The sequence below is a fragment of the Panthera onca genome, chromosome F2 (assembly GCF_046562875.1).
Source record: "Panthera onca isolate mPanOnc1 chromosome F2, mPanOnc1 haplotype 2, whole genome shotgun sequence".
Lineage (NCBI taxonomy): Eukaryota > Metazoa > Chordata > Mammalia > Carnivora > Felidae > Panthera > Panthera onca.
In genome coordinates this window covers 52,449,729-52,465,802 of record NC_138356.1, presented here as the reverse complement: position 1 = coordinate 52,465,802, position 16,074 = coordinate 52,449,729, and the positions used below count along the sequence as shown (strand labels likewise).

General features: G+C 36.9%; 1 non-coding gene across 1 annotated transcript; it reads left to right on the top strand.

Annotated features, from left to right (window-relative positions):
* Positions 1-13,311: 13,311 nt before the first annotated feature.
* Positions 13,312-13,415, top strand: LOC132664919 (U6 spliceosomal RNA). Its single transcript, XR_009603911.1, has one exon. It is a non-coding gene; the product is annotated as a U6 spliceosomal RNA (small nuclear RNA).
* Positions 13,416-16,074: the final 2,659 nt, after the last annotated feature.

Sequence of the window (16,074 nt, the reverse complement as noted above, 5' to 3'; positions counted from 1 at the left end):
AATCTTCGGTTGGAAATGTTCTTTATCATGCTGGTCACATAAAGATGCTTGGCTTATTTCTATATTTTGAATAAGTTAGTTTAAACTGAGCTTCAATTCCTCAACTCTAAATAGATATAATTACAAGAATGGTATTCGATATCACAGACATAAAGAAGTATCTTCTAGCCTATCTATACAAAGTAGAATTTTATTCCATCAGAACATAACAAGTACTCTTCATAACTGGATTTGTTATTTTTGCGAATAGAATTAAAGCCCTCTTGCTTTCAACCTGAATTGTTGAAAAGCATTCCTAATTGTCTTTGTTCACTCCTGTTGTCTTAAATATGGACAAAAGACCTTAAGGTGCCTCCACTAGTTTCCCAAGGATGGGGTATAATGCAGTAACCTTAGAATGAAAACTGAATTCAATACCTGTCTGTTCCTGACACTTAATAGCCACTATTGAGCCAAACCCTTAATCACTTAATCATTTATGTCCTGGTTTCCTAAACTGTAAAATGGGTGATTTCTGACCTATTGAATTTAAAATATCGGTTCAGGGGCATCTGAGTGGCTGAGTCAGTTAAGCATTGGACTTCTGCTCAGGTCATGATCTTGTGGTTTGTGAGTTCAAGCCCCATGTTGGTCTCTGTGCTGACAGCTTGGAGCCTGGAGCCTGTTGCAGACTGTGTGTCTCCCTCTCTCTCTCTGCCCCTCTCCTGCTTATATTCTGTCTATCAAAAATAAGTAAACATTAAAAAAACTTTAGATCATCGTTTCAAAATTTAAATGGCCCAATGTATATAAATATACTTTGCAACTTAGAGGTGCTATATAAGTTCATATCCATTTAATAGGAAATATGTGTAACTAATTAGGCAGTATGACTTCCAGGTATACTTTGGAAGTTGTTGAGAATTTTCCATTTGAAGTATTAGCATCTTTTTTTGTTGTTTACTGCCTTTGAGTTCTTATGACTGAAACTATTTGAATTCTGAGGTTGCTCTATACATACCCTGTCTGCACTAACCTATAGTTCATTAGGCTTTATGAGATGTGTGTTGTGGTCTAGATTTACATACTCTGTTAAATAATAAAAATAGTTAAATCCCTTGATTTGTGTTTCAGTGTACTTTCTTTGGATATGAAAAATCCTGTAGTATAAAGGGTTATACTAGTTACTTGGTTGTATCCCCAGTCAGTGCTGCTGCTTTCAGATGATTTCAAAATTATTAGAATTGCAGCAGATTTATATGCCATTATATGCATCTTACTGGGACTATGTATGTGATTTTTGTCATGGGCAAGTGACTTAGGATAAAACTAATATTCTTTAGAGTTGTCACAAGCAAAATGCAGCTTAGGCATAGATGACCCATAGAAAGAAAAATACTATTTTTTTCCAAGTTTTTATTTAAATTCCAGTTGCTTAACCTATAGGGTAATAGTCATTTCTGGTGCAGAATCTGGTGATTCAACACTTACATACAACACCCAGTGCTCATCACAAGTGCTCTCCTTAATCCCCATCACCCGTTTAATGTATCCCCCATCCAGGCCCTCCCCCAGCAACCCTCATTTCTTCTCTATATTTAGGAGTCTTTTATGGTTTGCCTCTCTTTTTTTTTTTCTTCCTTCCCCTGTGTTCATCTGTTTTGTTTCTTAAGTTTCACATGTGAGTTAAATCATATGTCATTTTTTTCTTTCTCTGACTGACTTGTTTCACTTAGCCTAATACATTCTAGCTCCATCCACATCATTGTGAATGGCAAGATTTCATTTTGTTTTTATGGCTGAGTATTATGGCTAACAGACACATGGAAAGATGCTCCACATCACTCATCAGGGAAATCTAAATCAAAACTACAGTGAGATACCACCTCACACCAGTCAGAAAACGTTATAGGAAACAACAGGTATTGGTGAGGATGTGGAGAAAGGGGAACCCTCTTTCACTGTTGGAATCAAAACTGGTGCAGTCACTCTGGAAAACAGTAAGGAGGTTCCTCAAAAAGTTAAAAGTAGAACCTATTGACCTATTGAATTTAAAATATTGGTTCAAAATGTAAAGGGCCCATTGTATACAAATATTCTTTGCAACTTAGTGCTATTGCTGAATCATTGCATAAGGGATACATGCAGCTGTATGTTTATAGAAGCATTATCAACAATAGCCAAATTATGGGAAGAGCCCAAATGTCCATTCACTGATGAATGGATAAGGAAGATGTGGGGTGTGTACACACACACACGTTCTTTACATTTTCTGAACCATTTGAGAACATGATGCATATATCAAGCCACCTTAACCCTAATGCTTCAATGTGAATTTCCTAAAAACAAGGATATCCCCCTACCTAACCATCCTAATCAAATTCAGAAAACTTAATATTGATACAGGAATTGCATTTAAAAATTTTTTTGAAGTATAGTTGACACACAATGTTACATTGGTTTCAGGAATACAACATAGTGGTTTGGTAAGTTTCCACATCATGCAGTATTTATAAATGTAGCCACCATCTATCAACTTACAACATATTACAATACCATTGACTATATTCCCTAAGCTTTATCTTTTATCCCCATGACTTATCAATTCCATAACTGGAATCCTGTATCTCCTACTCCTGTTCACCTATTTTGCCCATTTCCCAAACTCCTTCCTCTGTGGCTATCATCAGTTCTCTGTATTTATGGGTCTGCTTCTGCTTTTTAAGGTTTTGATTTTTAAATTCCACATAAAAGTGAAATCATATGGTATTGGTCTTTGTCTGACTTACTTCACTTAGCATAATACCCTCAAGTGCCATCCACGTTGTCACAAATGGCAAGATCTCTTTCTTAATTATGACTGAATAATCAATTTTAAATACACAACACGTTTTCTTTATCCATTCATCTATCAGTGGACATTTGGATTTCTTCCATGTCTTGTCTATGGTAAATAATGCTGCAATAAACATAGAGGTGCATATATCTTCTTGAATTAGCATTTTCTTTTTCTTTGGATAAATCCTGAGTGGTAGAATTACTGAAGTATATTATGGTATCCTATTTTTAATTTTTTGAGGAACCTCCATACTGTTACAGGAACCATTTTGGATTTTAAGGGAGTTACTGTCACACATAAGGCCACAACCCACCAGGTCTTTCATTCCTTTTATGAAGAAGTGGAGAAGTGTCCTCCCATTTCTGTCATGATGAAAAATCAGTTTCTAGCCCTAGCAGAGATTATAGCCCAGACTCTAAAGATCTCTTCTTGTTATGTATGTGGGGGGACCAATATGGGGCACCAATGGCCATGGGAGGCTAGAGAATTAGATCCCTGTAAACCTTATAGTGGAACAGAATACCCCAGTCCTAGTCCCAGGGTTTGGATTCTCAAAACCTCAATTATTGGGAAAAACTGCCTTGCCTGGTGGGGAGGGAAGTTCACCATCTCTGTTGAAAGCTTAACATGCCTAGGCTAATGATTTTATAAGTCAATCCCTGGGAAACCCAATGGTGGGGAACCCCAGATCACCTTGAGCCAGGTCCCCACCTTTTGTCTAACTTGTCTTATCTCCTAGAGGCATGGGGCAATGTCAACACAGCCATCAGATGGCAGGCCCCAGGTGGACTATACTGGATATGTGGAAGGAAAGCCTATACAGTACTTCCCCCAGGCTGGTCAGGGTCATGTGTGCTAAGAACTATTCATCCAAATTTCTTCCTGCTCCCACTTGACAGGGGGAACATTTAGGCATCCAAGTGTATGGGGACAGGGAAACAACATGTCCTACAAATTGGCAGTTGGAAAGATGATGAATGGCCTCCTGAGCATATATATAATCCATCATTATGGTCCTGCCACTTGAGCACAGGATAGGTCCAGGGGCTACCACACTCCCGTTTACATGTTAAACCACATGATCAGACTGCAAGTAGTTGTAGAAATTATATTCAATGAAACTGCCAGAACTCTTAACTTACTAGCCAAGCAGCAAACCAAAATGTGCAATGTTATCTATCAAAATCACTTGGCATTAGATTACTTGCTTGCTTCTGAGGGAGGAGTTTGTGGAAAATTTAATAAGAGTAATCATCTGCCTACAGACAGATGATGAAGGAAAAGTCATAGAGGAGATCATAGATCGAATGAGAAAGGTTGCTTATGTCTCAGTCCAGACCTGAGAGGGTTGGAACTCTGGGGAGTTATTCGGAGAATGGTTTTCAACTCTTGGGGGATTCAAAACTCGCATAGGTATTATCCTTTTGATTTTGGGAGCTTGCTTAATCCTACCTTGCCTAGCTCCCCTGGTTATATGGTCTGTCTTCAGCTTCATTTAGGTAATGGTCAAAAGGAAAACAGCCACACATGTGATTATGTTATGGAAGCATAAACCTCTGAACCAAGATGATGCTCTTTGACCCAAAATAGGGGGTCTGAGCATCAAAGGGGTGGAATGTGGTAGAGCCCTGCCCTAAGGAATGTGGTGAGAACCTCAAGACAAAGGAAGGGAACCTGGCTATCTGCCCATGTACTACCTTCCTCATGACTCTGTAACATAGACCACCCATTCAGACTGTATGTTACCATATGTGGGAGACAAAGGAGCAAAAATTGTACAAAGGGCTATACTCCGCTGAGCTTGGGGCTCAGTTTTTTGGGTACCAACTGCTGAGCCCATGCCAGCATGACAAATTAAGTTGCTTTCTGCAAAGAAAAGCCTCAGTGTCCCATTTCTCTGTGCAAGAATCTTGCTACATTCCCACAGAACTTTTGTTTGTGGATGTATGATAAATTTTAGTTGTTAAAATGGGGGAAAGACAGGAGGAACATCTTATGCCACCATGATACCAATATCACCCTCAACCCAGCTGGAAATCTTAAAGGATATTTTCATGTCTGCTTTCATTTCCTCATTATTCATTTCCTCTAAATATTGCAGAGTTTGGTTTCCAACCTTATTTCTACCAAACTGATTGATATTTACTAATGACTTCATAATCATCAATTTATAGGCCTTCTCTCCTTCCTCATCCTCTTTTATATCTTGTGATTTGACACTTGTAGATGTTCTCTTATTTCTTCCTCCATACTATCCAGATATTCTCCAAAACCAAATCTTTGACTTCTGCTGCACTCTCCCCTTGGCAATTCATATTCAATCTAAACAGACAGCTCTTAAATCTGTAGGTCCAACCTCACTTGGTTACTAAATTCTAATATTTAATATGCAACTACTTTCTAGATTTCTTTGCCTATTTGGTCTAGAGACATCTCAAATTCATCATGTCCAAAATTTAAACCCCTTCAGCTTCCATTCTCTGACACTCTTCTTTGAATCACTGTTCTCTTAATGAGCCAGGCTTTAAATTTAAATGACATCCTATCTTCTTTACCCTCACAACTCATTAAATACAATAAGATGGTTAAGTGAGTTTCCCTAATTCTGTCAAACCCAGGTTGTTCTTCCTCTTGTCACATTCAACAACTCCTTCTTTAATCTAGTTTACACTTCGCTGATTAATCTTCTTTAAGGAACGCCTTAAGCATTTGCTTCCTATTCAAAAATCTAAAATGACTCTGTACTACTGAATAATATTTGGATGCCAAGCCTGTTCTTCAATGGTCTGGCTTCAAAAAAAAATTTTATCCTGCTGTTTTCTATGATTTTTCTATAACACAGGGCTATTTGTTCCATGTACATACCCTGCATTTTCAGTCTCCATATCTTGCAAAATGTTATTCACTTGCCACCTGATTTCCCTATGCTTGCTAACTCTTGCACTGAAGTAGTTCTAGATTCTACTCATTCTTTAAGGGATTAGTTTACATTCCATCTTTATTGTGAAATAGTTCTTAGTCTTCCAGATGGAAATAATCTCTTTCATGAAATCTTAGATTATTTTTATCTTTATTTCATCTATGGCATTGGTCATTTTTGGCTTTGTACTATGTAATAAGTTTAATGAAATTTTAATAAATACTTATGAAACACTTGCATGTACCAGGCACATTGGTAGATACTGAGGATGCAAAATTAAACAGAGTTCAAATCCTCAACCAGCCTCCATTCTAGTACTTCTATGAACATTTATCTTCCCTACAAAATGAAAATATTTTGGAGAAGACCATTTCAAAATATGTTAAAAAGAAAAAATCAGTTTATGGAAAAATAATAACATAAATACTTTGATCAGAAGAAATTTTTAAAAAATTCTTAACTTCAAGATCTCTACCACAGGTAGAAAAGTTCTCAGAGAATTCTGTTACTTTACATATGTCTCAGTCTATACTAAATTTCACATAATTTCAACTAAAGTTCAACTTTATGATAATTCATTTTTTCTTCCTCTTAGTAACTAACGTAACTTTTTTAAATAAATGAAACAAAAAAGAAAATTTTGTTATAAGGAATGACTTTGAAAGTTTCCATGTGAAAATAAATTAGGATATACTCCTAAATACAGACTTGGTAATAAAAAAGTGTTTTGTAAAAGATTGGTCATAAATGACTTGTCTAATAAGACAATATTCCTATCAATAAATAGCAGTGGTTCTTAAATGTTAGTATGTATCAGAAACATTTGCAAACTTTAAAACAACACAAATCAATAGGTACCTACTCCCAGAATTTCTGATCCAATGGGTCTAGGATGGGGCTTTAGAATTTGTATTTTGGTCAAGGTCTCAGGTGATGTTGATGCAGTTGTTCCAGTGATCACATTTTGAGAACTACTACTCTACAGAATTACTTTGTGCCATGACTATTTTGAAAATATTTCTAAGGGCATCCAATTACTTTTTTCATTTCTTAAGAATTTTTAGAGAAGAGAAAATGGTCCTATATCATGATCTTCTCTTGGCTACTTTGGTTAGTAGTCTTAGATCTCTACACCATTCATCAATTCTAGTAATGATAAAACTAATAAACATTTTGAAGGCTAATGTTATCAAACCATTATGAAGTAGATAATCTCATAACGTAATAAAATCTATCAATATATAACATTATCAGCACTTTGCATATATTCAACAGTAGGTAGAGCTAAAACTCCCACAAAGGTCTGCCTGACACCAGATTGAGGCTTTACTCTTCCTACTATTTCCTTTGAGAAAATAAATTTGTAGAGACCAGTGATGCATTGTTCTAGTGTTTGTTCCACAACTTAATTGAACAGAGATAATATATTTTCTGAATATAATATTTGATGAAATTTCTCAGACAAAATTATTCCACCATGTCTCCTTATAAATAGCCTATTTCCTTTTTGTTAATTTTCTATTTTATCATTAATAGTGAGCTCTTGGTGAGGGCATACATTACGTGTTTTCATATTCTCATCAGTGAAGCATATTTTCTGCCACACAGTAGACATCCAAGAGTCAATGAAGTGAACTAGGGTTATCTAACATTTTATGTTCTAAATGCCAAGGCTTATCACCTTGTATCAGCAGTGATTAGATTTAAACACTTGAAAGATAAAAGCAATTTTCTGGAAAAGACTAAGCAAATTCACAATTTTATATGGCATGTATGTTTTTAATCACTTCTTGGATCCCAATCAATCAATAATACCACTTCCTGGAATAATAAAACAAAATAAAAAACAGATACTAAAAAGTAATATATTAGGACTCTAATTCTCTTTCAACAGTGCTTGTTTTATGCCCTGACTCTGAGGAACATTTATTACTATGAGTTAAATAAGGAAAACCTTGGGGTGCCTGGGTGGCTCAGTTGGGTGAGTGTCCAACTTCGGCTCAGGTCATGATCTTGTGGTTCATGGGTTCAGGTCCTGCATTAGGCTCTGTGCTGACAGCTCACAGCCTGGAGCCTGCTTCAGATTCTGTGTCTTCCTCTCTCTCTCTCTCTCTCTCTCTCTCTCTCTCTCTCTCTCTCTCTCTGTCTCTGCTCCTCTCCTGCTCATGCTCTTTCTCTCTCTCAAAAATAAGAATATTTTTAAAAATGTAAATAAGGAAAACTTTTTTTCTATAAAGGGGTCATTCCCCCCACTCTTATCTGAAGAACAATTACCATTGTTCTTTTTAAGGCACAAAAATATCTGTATTATGCATATATATTACATTGATAATATTTCTGTCAATGAAGAATAGAAAAATTCTCTTCATATGACCCTTTCCAAAGTGCCTGCCTGAGAAAGTAGTAAATTGGAAGTCACTAGAACAAAATTAAAATCTTGATCAAAACCCAGATGTTGAAAATCTATGGCCAAACTCCGGGGTAAAAAAATACATAAATATATACATATATAAATTTCAGGGGCATGATTGCCAAAGAAAATCAACTTAAAAACTGGTGTTGACAGGGGACCATCAGTGAGAAATCATAGGAAGCAAGAAAGCATATAATTAGATACTTGATCTGTGACATATTAAAGTTAAGTCAAGATGATGTGAACGAAGTCATGGTACAGTCTGAAAGACCTACCATGAAACCAAGGGTAAAAACAAAAGGATCATGTAGCTGAAGGTTTCAAAGCAGCAAATAAACTATGACATGCTCTTGAAACAAAATGACATCCACTGGTGAGGGTCTAGGGGATCACCATGTCAAGAACCACTACATCCAAACACAAATAACATTTACCAATATGTAAATAGATAAATGTTCTATAATGTTCTATATATACATATGTAATGACAGATGGTTTTCTTTTTTTTTTTTAACCTCTTACTTTAACACACCCAGAAGTCTGAAAAATTGTAAATCCACCAAACAAAACCTGCTCTATCCTTGGAACCTGAAGATTTCTGGAGTCCTATAGCTAAGCATAATAAACGTCAAGCTCTAGGCTCAAAGAGAAATGGCAAAAAATCAATAACCTGAGCAGATAATAATCAAAGTATGAAAAATTTGTGCTTTGTGTTTCTATAAAACTTAGAGCTGGGACTCAGTTGAATTATAAGCCCAAGTCTGAAGCCAATATTTCCACAGATTCTTTCCCACCAAACACAGTATTCCAGGATGAATCTGAAACATGGTAAGACTATTCAGTTTTTAACATATTGGTAAGTGAATATTAACAGTGTTACTCACCTGAATATTAATAGCACTACTGAGGTTTTTAAAATACTCTGCCTAGCTTGATTTTTACCAGAATCTTCTACAACACGTAACTGTTACCAGAATCTAGACACAAATCTAATGTTTGTCAAAATATTGGCCAGTAAAGCATATATCCATGGTCAAGATTTAATTTACATGTCAAATCGAAAGGATGGGTGAAGAAGGAAGGACATATTTGTCTCTTTAGGTTTAAGTGCGACTGACGCTAACATAACATTTTAAATTGTGCTGATCAAATTTTAAATAAGTATCATAAAAAAGGAATAAAGGACTTGGAATGAATCAGACCTGAATGCATTAGAATTTTTTCTGTTATGAAATTTTTTGTTTTTTTTCTATGTGACCTTAGGCAAATTTCTCACCCTCTTTGAGCTTTGCCTTCCTAACCTGTAAATGAGGTAACTGTATTAAATAACACATAAAAGATGAGATAGAAAATATAAAGTGTCCAGTTCAATGTCTATTATTTAGGAAATGTCCCGTAATCTGTGTCCAAAGTGATATTTATCATGCATCTAATAAAAATATGTTTCTGGGCACTTTGTTTGGGACCCCTTCTGAGATCTGGGAAGAAGCCCTAGCAATGTGTGATTTTCTGGAGTATGTCAACTTAATTTTTAAAATTCAGATACATAAATCTCATTTTAAATTTAATTTTAATGCCTAAATTCAACTTCATAATATTGTATATACAGTTGACCATTGAACAACACAGGAGTTAGAGGTGCCAGCCCTCCATGCAGTAGAAAATCTGCATGTAACTTTCAATTCCCCCAAAACTTTACTAATAGCCTACTGCTGACCAGAAGCCTTGCCAATAACATCAACAGTTGATTAACACATATTTTGTGTGTTATATGTATTACGTACTATATTCTTACAATACAGTAAGCTAGAAAAAATTTTAAGAAAATTACAAGGAAGAGAAAATATATTTATAGCACTGTATTTGTGAAAAACAATTTGTATAAATGGACCCTCAGTTCAAACCCATGTTGATCAAGCATGAATTGTATTCTTAGCTTCATAAATTGAAATTGAAATTCCCACAAAACCTCTATCTACCTGTAACTATGCCTATAATTATGTCATTACTAATAAGAATCGGTAACTCTAGGGGCACCCGGGTGGCTCTGTCAGTTAAGGGTCCGACTTCAGCTCAGGTCATGATCTCACAGTTTGAGTTCGAGGCCCACATCAGGCTCTGTGCTGACAGCTCAGAGGCTGGAGCCTGCTTTGGATTCTGTGTCTGTCTGTCTGTCTCTCTCTCTGTGTGTGTGTGTCCCTCCCCCACTTGCACTCTGTCTCTCTCTCAAAAATAAATATTTTAAAAAGTTTTAATGTTTATTATCCGTAACACTAAAATTCAGTGTAATTTTTTTTCCTAGCTTAAAATAATCACAAAAGGTTACTTTTAAAGAATATATTTATGGAATCTGAGATCACAATTAAGTGTGTATAACTAGTTTTGCTTTTCAAAGCTGAATTGCCATCAACAATGGCTTTGCACACACCTGAAAAAAATCCAGTGAAGAAATGGGCAGAAAACATAAATAGACACTTCTCTAAAGAAGACATCCAGATGGCCAACAGGCACATGAAAAGATGCTCAACATCACTCCTCATCAGGGAAATGCAAATCAAAACCACACTCAGATACCACCTCATGCCTGTCAGAGTGGCTAAAATGAACAAATTAGGAGACTATACATGCTGGAGAGGATGTGGAGAAATGGGAACCCTCGTGCACTGTTGGTGGGAATGCAAACTGGTGTAGCCACTCTGGAAAACAGTGTGGGGTTCCTCAAAAAATTAAAAATATTTCTACCCTATGACCAAACAATAGCACTGCTAGGAATTTACCCAAGGGATACAGGAGTACTGATACGTACGGGCACTTGTACCCCAATATTTACAGCAGCACTTTCAACAATAGCCAAATTATGGAAAGAGCCTAAATGTCCATCAACTGATGAATGGATAAAGAAATTATGGTTTATATACACAATGGAGTACTACAGGGCAATGAGAAAGAATGAAATATGGCCCTTTGTAGCAACGTGGGTGGTACTGGAGAGTGTTAGGCTAAGTGAAATAAGTCATAGAAAGACAGATACCATATGGTTTCACTCGTATGTGGATCCTGAGAAGCTTAACAGAAGACTATGGTGGAGGGGAAGGAAAAAAAAAAAGGGAGGCAGGCAAAACATAAGAGACTCTTAAAAACTGAGAACCAACTGAGGGTTGATGGGGGGTGGGAGATGGGTATTGAGGAGCGCATCTGTTGGGATGTTGGGATGAGCACTGGGTGTTGTATGGAAACCAATTTGGCAATAAATTTTCATATTAAAAAAATAACTCAAGTTAAAAGTATCTTTCAAGTTTGCCCTTTCCAAATAGGCAGTTAAGTCAGGTGCAGTTTTGAAAATGTTAGCAAATATTATCAAAACGTTTGTGTATTGGGTGAAGAAAGAAGCACATTTTAACACTGTAAGAGAACAGATACTTAGCATTGGAAGGAAAAAGGCTGAGTTTAAATGATATTGGATCCAACCCAAAATTGTCAAGCCAGGTAGGCTGCTTACAAAGACCATCTGCCCAGAACCATAATGTCCAAATCAAAACTTCAAGAATGAACACAAGAGTCCAATTGCCCATATACACTTTACTCAAATACACAAGAATAAGTGTAGAGAGAGACTGAGAGCATATGTGTAGGGGAGAGAATTAAACAATGTGGGAAAAGCTGACCTCTTTGTGCTGGATGATCCAATGCCTCAGAGTGGCAGGTGCAAAGAATGAATCCGCCCTCACCTGATGTCCAATCCCATGAGTCTCTCATTTTGGGAGTTTCTTGCAATCTAAGTATCTCAAGACACAAAGCACACAACTTAATCTGGTGTCACCTGAAAAAAGAGCTATTCTTGATCCCTGGAGGAAAAACTGCCTGTGTGGGATGAATTGAGTAAATATATAGTATATTGCACTGTATGCTTGGCCTAAGGGATTTCTTGAGTGACTTTTCATGGTAAACAATTCTGCTTTACACCTAGTTTAAGAAATGAATCTTTAAGAAATAATTCTCGGGGCAACTGGGTGGCTTAGTCAGTTGTGGCCAACTCTTGATTTCAGCTCAGATCATGACCTCACGGTTCATGAGTTCAAGCCCCACGTCAGGGTCTGCACTGATAGTATGGAGACTGCTTGGGATCTCTCTCCTCCTCTCTGTCTCCCTCTCTCTTCCTCTCTCTCTTTCTCTCTCTCTCCCCCTCTGCCCCTCCCCTGCTCATGTGTATTCTCTCTCTTCTCTGAAAATAAACTTAAAAAAAGAAGTCTATATCTTAAGGTTTCTAATCAAGATTCTGTAACAGAAATAGGAAGAAATCAAGTATACATAGCAAGTATAAATTATCAGGTCCTATTATTCAGATATGCAAAGATAATATGCCTCCGTTTTTTATAAATAAACTCAGATCCCTATCCTACCTGATTTTAATCAATTCTAACATTAGTAATTTCAAATTTAAGCTAGCCCTCTAAGACTTTTCTTTCCCTGTCTTCCTCTCCCAGGTTTCTGGATTCTTACCTAAGTTTGTAGGGATTAGTGAGTCCTGGTGGTGGTGGTGGTGGTGGTGGTGGTGGTGGTGGTGTGTGTGGAGCAGGGCAAAGTTGATTATTGGAAGAATCTGGTCACTTGCTGACACTTTCAGCCTCCTTGGTCCCTAGCATTTCATGCTCCCATGCTGGCATCCACGGAGATCCACTATCCCATTGGTCCTAGCTTTTGTTTCACTGTCTATGTTCCCCTCTCCAAATAGAGAAACATTTTCTGATCTGCTATACTTCTTTGACATTCTTGAGCCATGAGATATCATTCTACTTTCCCTGAATCTTTTAAGGGCCATAGGAAAAGGTCTTGAGAGCTATCTCAAGTGTGATCTGCCTAGTCCCATCCCACTACCATTTCTGCTCCACTGCTACTGCACTAAGTTGATGTGGCACTGGACAGTCGCAATTTTTGCCAGCTTCCTTGGGCTCCACATTGTGTTCTGAATGACAAACTTAAGTGGAAGATATAAGAAGTTCTATCATATGCCTCCACTTGGAAATAATCACAGAGAGGACATAACATCCAATTTGTAGCTTAGACACCCACCCAGGACTCACTCTGATGTACTTTGTTTCTCTTATCCTATTATCTTCCTGAGTCCAACTTGAAAGTCTTGATCAAGATTGAGAAAAATGGGTGCTCATTTCAGCAGCACATAAACTAAAATTGGAATGATACAGAGATAACCATGGCCCCTATGCAAGTATGACACACAAATTCATGAAACATTCCATATTTAAAAAAGAAAGATTGGGCATGTGGGTGGTTCAGTCAATTAAGCATCCAACTTCAGCTCAGGTAGTGATCTCAAGGTTCATAGGTTTGAGCCCCATGTCAGGTTCTGTGCTGACAGCTCAGAGCCTGGAGCCTGATTTGGATTCTCTGTATTCCCCTCCACCACTCCCACTCTGCCCCTCCCTTGCTTGTGCTCTGTCTCTCTCTCAAAAAATTAATAAATATTAAAAATTAAAAAGATTGAGGGAGAAAACCATTTTGGGGGGGGCATGGACTTTATGCTTTGAACTTTCCAGTTTCTCCTTCTGAAAAATACAAAACACAGCTCTTGTGATTCAAAATTCCTTAATATTATCACCTTGTCTTGAACTTCAAAAATCTATTTCAACATGCAAAAATCTCAGCATTTGTTCATCTTTCACTTTACATTTCTGCAGTAACATCTACTGTTCTGGTAATAATCCCAGGATGATTTCATTGCTAGGACAAGGAGAAGTATTCAGTGCCCTTCAGAGTGGGCACTGAAACCTAACAGCAAATGTGACACAATATCTCAATAGTTCATGAAGAAAAGCTACTTGAAAGAAAATATTCTCTCTTAAATGCTGAGGGGGAACTCTGCCTAATGGAAGAAATTTCTTACAAATCTCTTAACTGGGCTTTTCCAGAAACCCTGGAGAGGATAGAGTAGCACTTGGAACAATGGTGGCACAGGTCTCTGATGTAGCAATGAAAACTGGGTGAACTTTACTGAATGGTTTTACTTAATCTTGTTCAGATGTCAAAGTAACTGGAAGTCATGGAATTCTTTACAAAGTGATAGAACTTTTTGTTTGATGGAATTCAGCTGTTAAAACTATCCTGTTTTGAACATATCTATATGAATTAGAGTCATGTATTAGTATCTTTCTCTCTTCCCTCACTGCACCTCTTTTTTTTCCATAAGTGTATAAAACGCAAATAGTCATAGACACATGAGTCCATAAGGAGAGCAAATGATCAAAATAGGTATGGTTAATTATATCCTATTCATGTTCATTTGCAATTTCCTCATTATGTGTCTCACTTTCAGTACTGGACTCTAAGAGTGACAAACAGCAAATATTAAAAAATTGAAGTAACTTGAGATTAGGAAAATCCTGTCTGTGGATTATTTTTATTCCTTGACTCTGGAAAAGGCTGCTGCTAACTGTTTTATTTTCTTTATTGGAATTTATTCAGCTCAAGAAACAACCTAATATTTGGAACCACCTAATATTCCTGTACTAACTGATTCTTGTTTCATCTTTCAAAGATTTGGAATCACCTCTTTCTTATGACCAGTCTTTTCTCTGCATGGGTTGTAAACAGCCTAAAGAAAGCGATTTTTGAGATCCCAGTGTAATCCACATGTTCTTATAAGCAAAATTCTAATCCACAACCTTTTGCAAATACAGGAACACAGGGCAACAGGTTTGTTCTGTTTTGTTTGGGGTTTTTTTTTTTGCATGTTTCTTTTTGTTTATATTGGTTTGAAGTAAAAGATAGTCAACAACAATGAAGGAAACAGATTTAGAAAGAATTTCTGTAATGAATGTCTCCCAGCATCTCTCAGTACAGGCAATATTATATTTCCTGCCAAAACTCATTCAGAGTATTTGAGCCATTCTTGTTACTTAAGAGCATTTGGAAGGAGTCACACAAGAGAACTGTAGTTCCTACAACTCCCTCTTGTATCTATTTGAGCAATAGCAATAGATAGAAGAAGCAGTAGAATTAAAACTGATAGAATTCATGAAGTTTGAACAGAAAGCATCTGTCATTTACAAACTGAGCTTTGAACAAATGGCAGGCAAGCAATCACTGCTATCAGATGTAGGATCTAGCAGTAGACCATATGAATCAGAGGCAGAAACAAAACTAAGAAAAAAGAAATATTTAAAATATTTAAAATAGACCAAACTCATTCTAAGCATGCCCACCTAGGGACTTCACCAGCAGCAAGAAAATGGTTGATAGTTTTCAACCAAAGAGCCAATTCAGACAATAGGATAGCAGTTGCTAGAATTCCATTTTATGTGTTTCATTGTATATAAGCTCTACACTTTAGCTCCATGACTGTCCAAAGTAGAAGAGCCATAAGGAGTGACACTTGTGCCATGAATTTTCTGAAGTTTGGGAAAAATGCTGCAAGCAACCTGAAAGAAAGAATGGTCTTTAAGCTTCTGTTAACTATAAACTGAATATTTTAAAAAGTAGATTTTAAGTTTCAAAGAATTCTTTTGTTGATCTTGTAAAAGTATCAAGTAAACCTGTTCAGACATTGTTAAGGAAGGGCATGTAAATGAAGACTCATGACACTAGAGTCACTATACTGGATTGCCAACAAATTTAGAGAATTTGCACCTTAATAGGGAGCATTCCTATTGGAATAAGTCAATAGGTGATCTTTTTTAAAAAATTTTTTTAGTGTTTATTTATTTTTGAGAGAGAGAGAAACCAAGCACAAGCAGGGAAGGGGCAGAGAGAGACAGAGACACAGAATTTGAAGCAGGCTTTAGGCTCTGAGCTGTCAGCACGGAACCCAACACAAGACTCGAACTCATGAGCTGTGAGGCCATGACCTCAGCCGAAGTTGAACACTTAACCGACTGAGCCACCCAGGCGCCCCAATAGATGATCTTT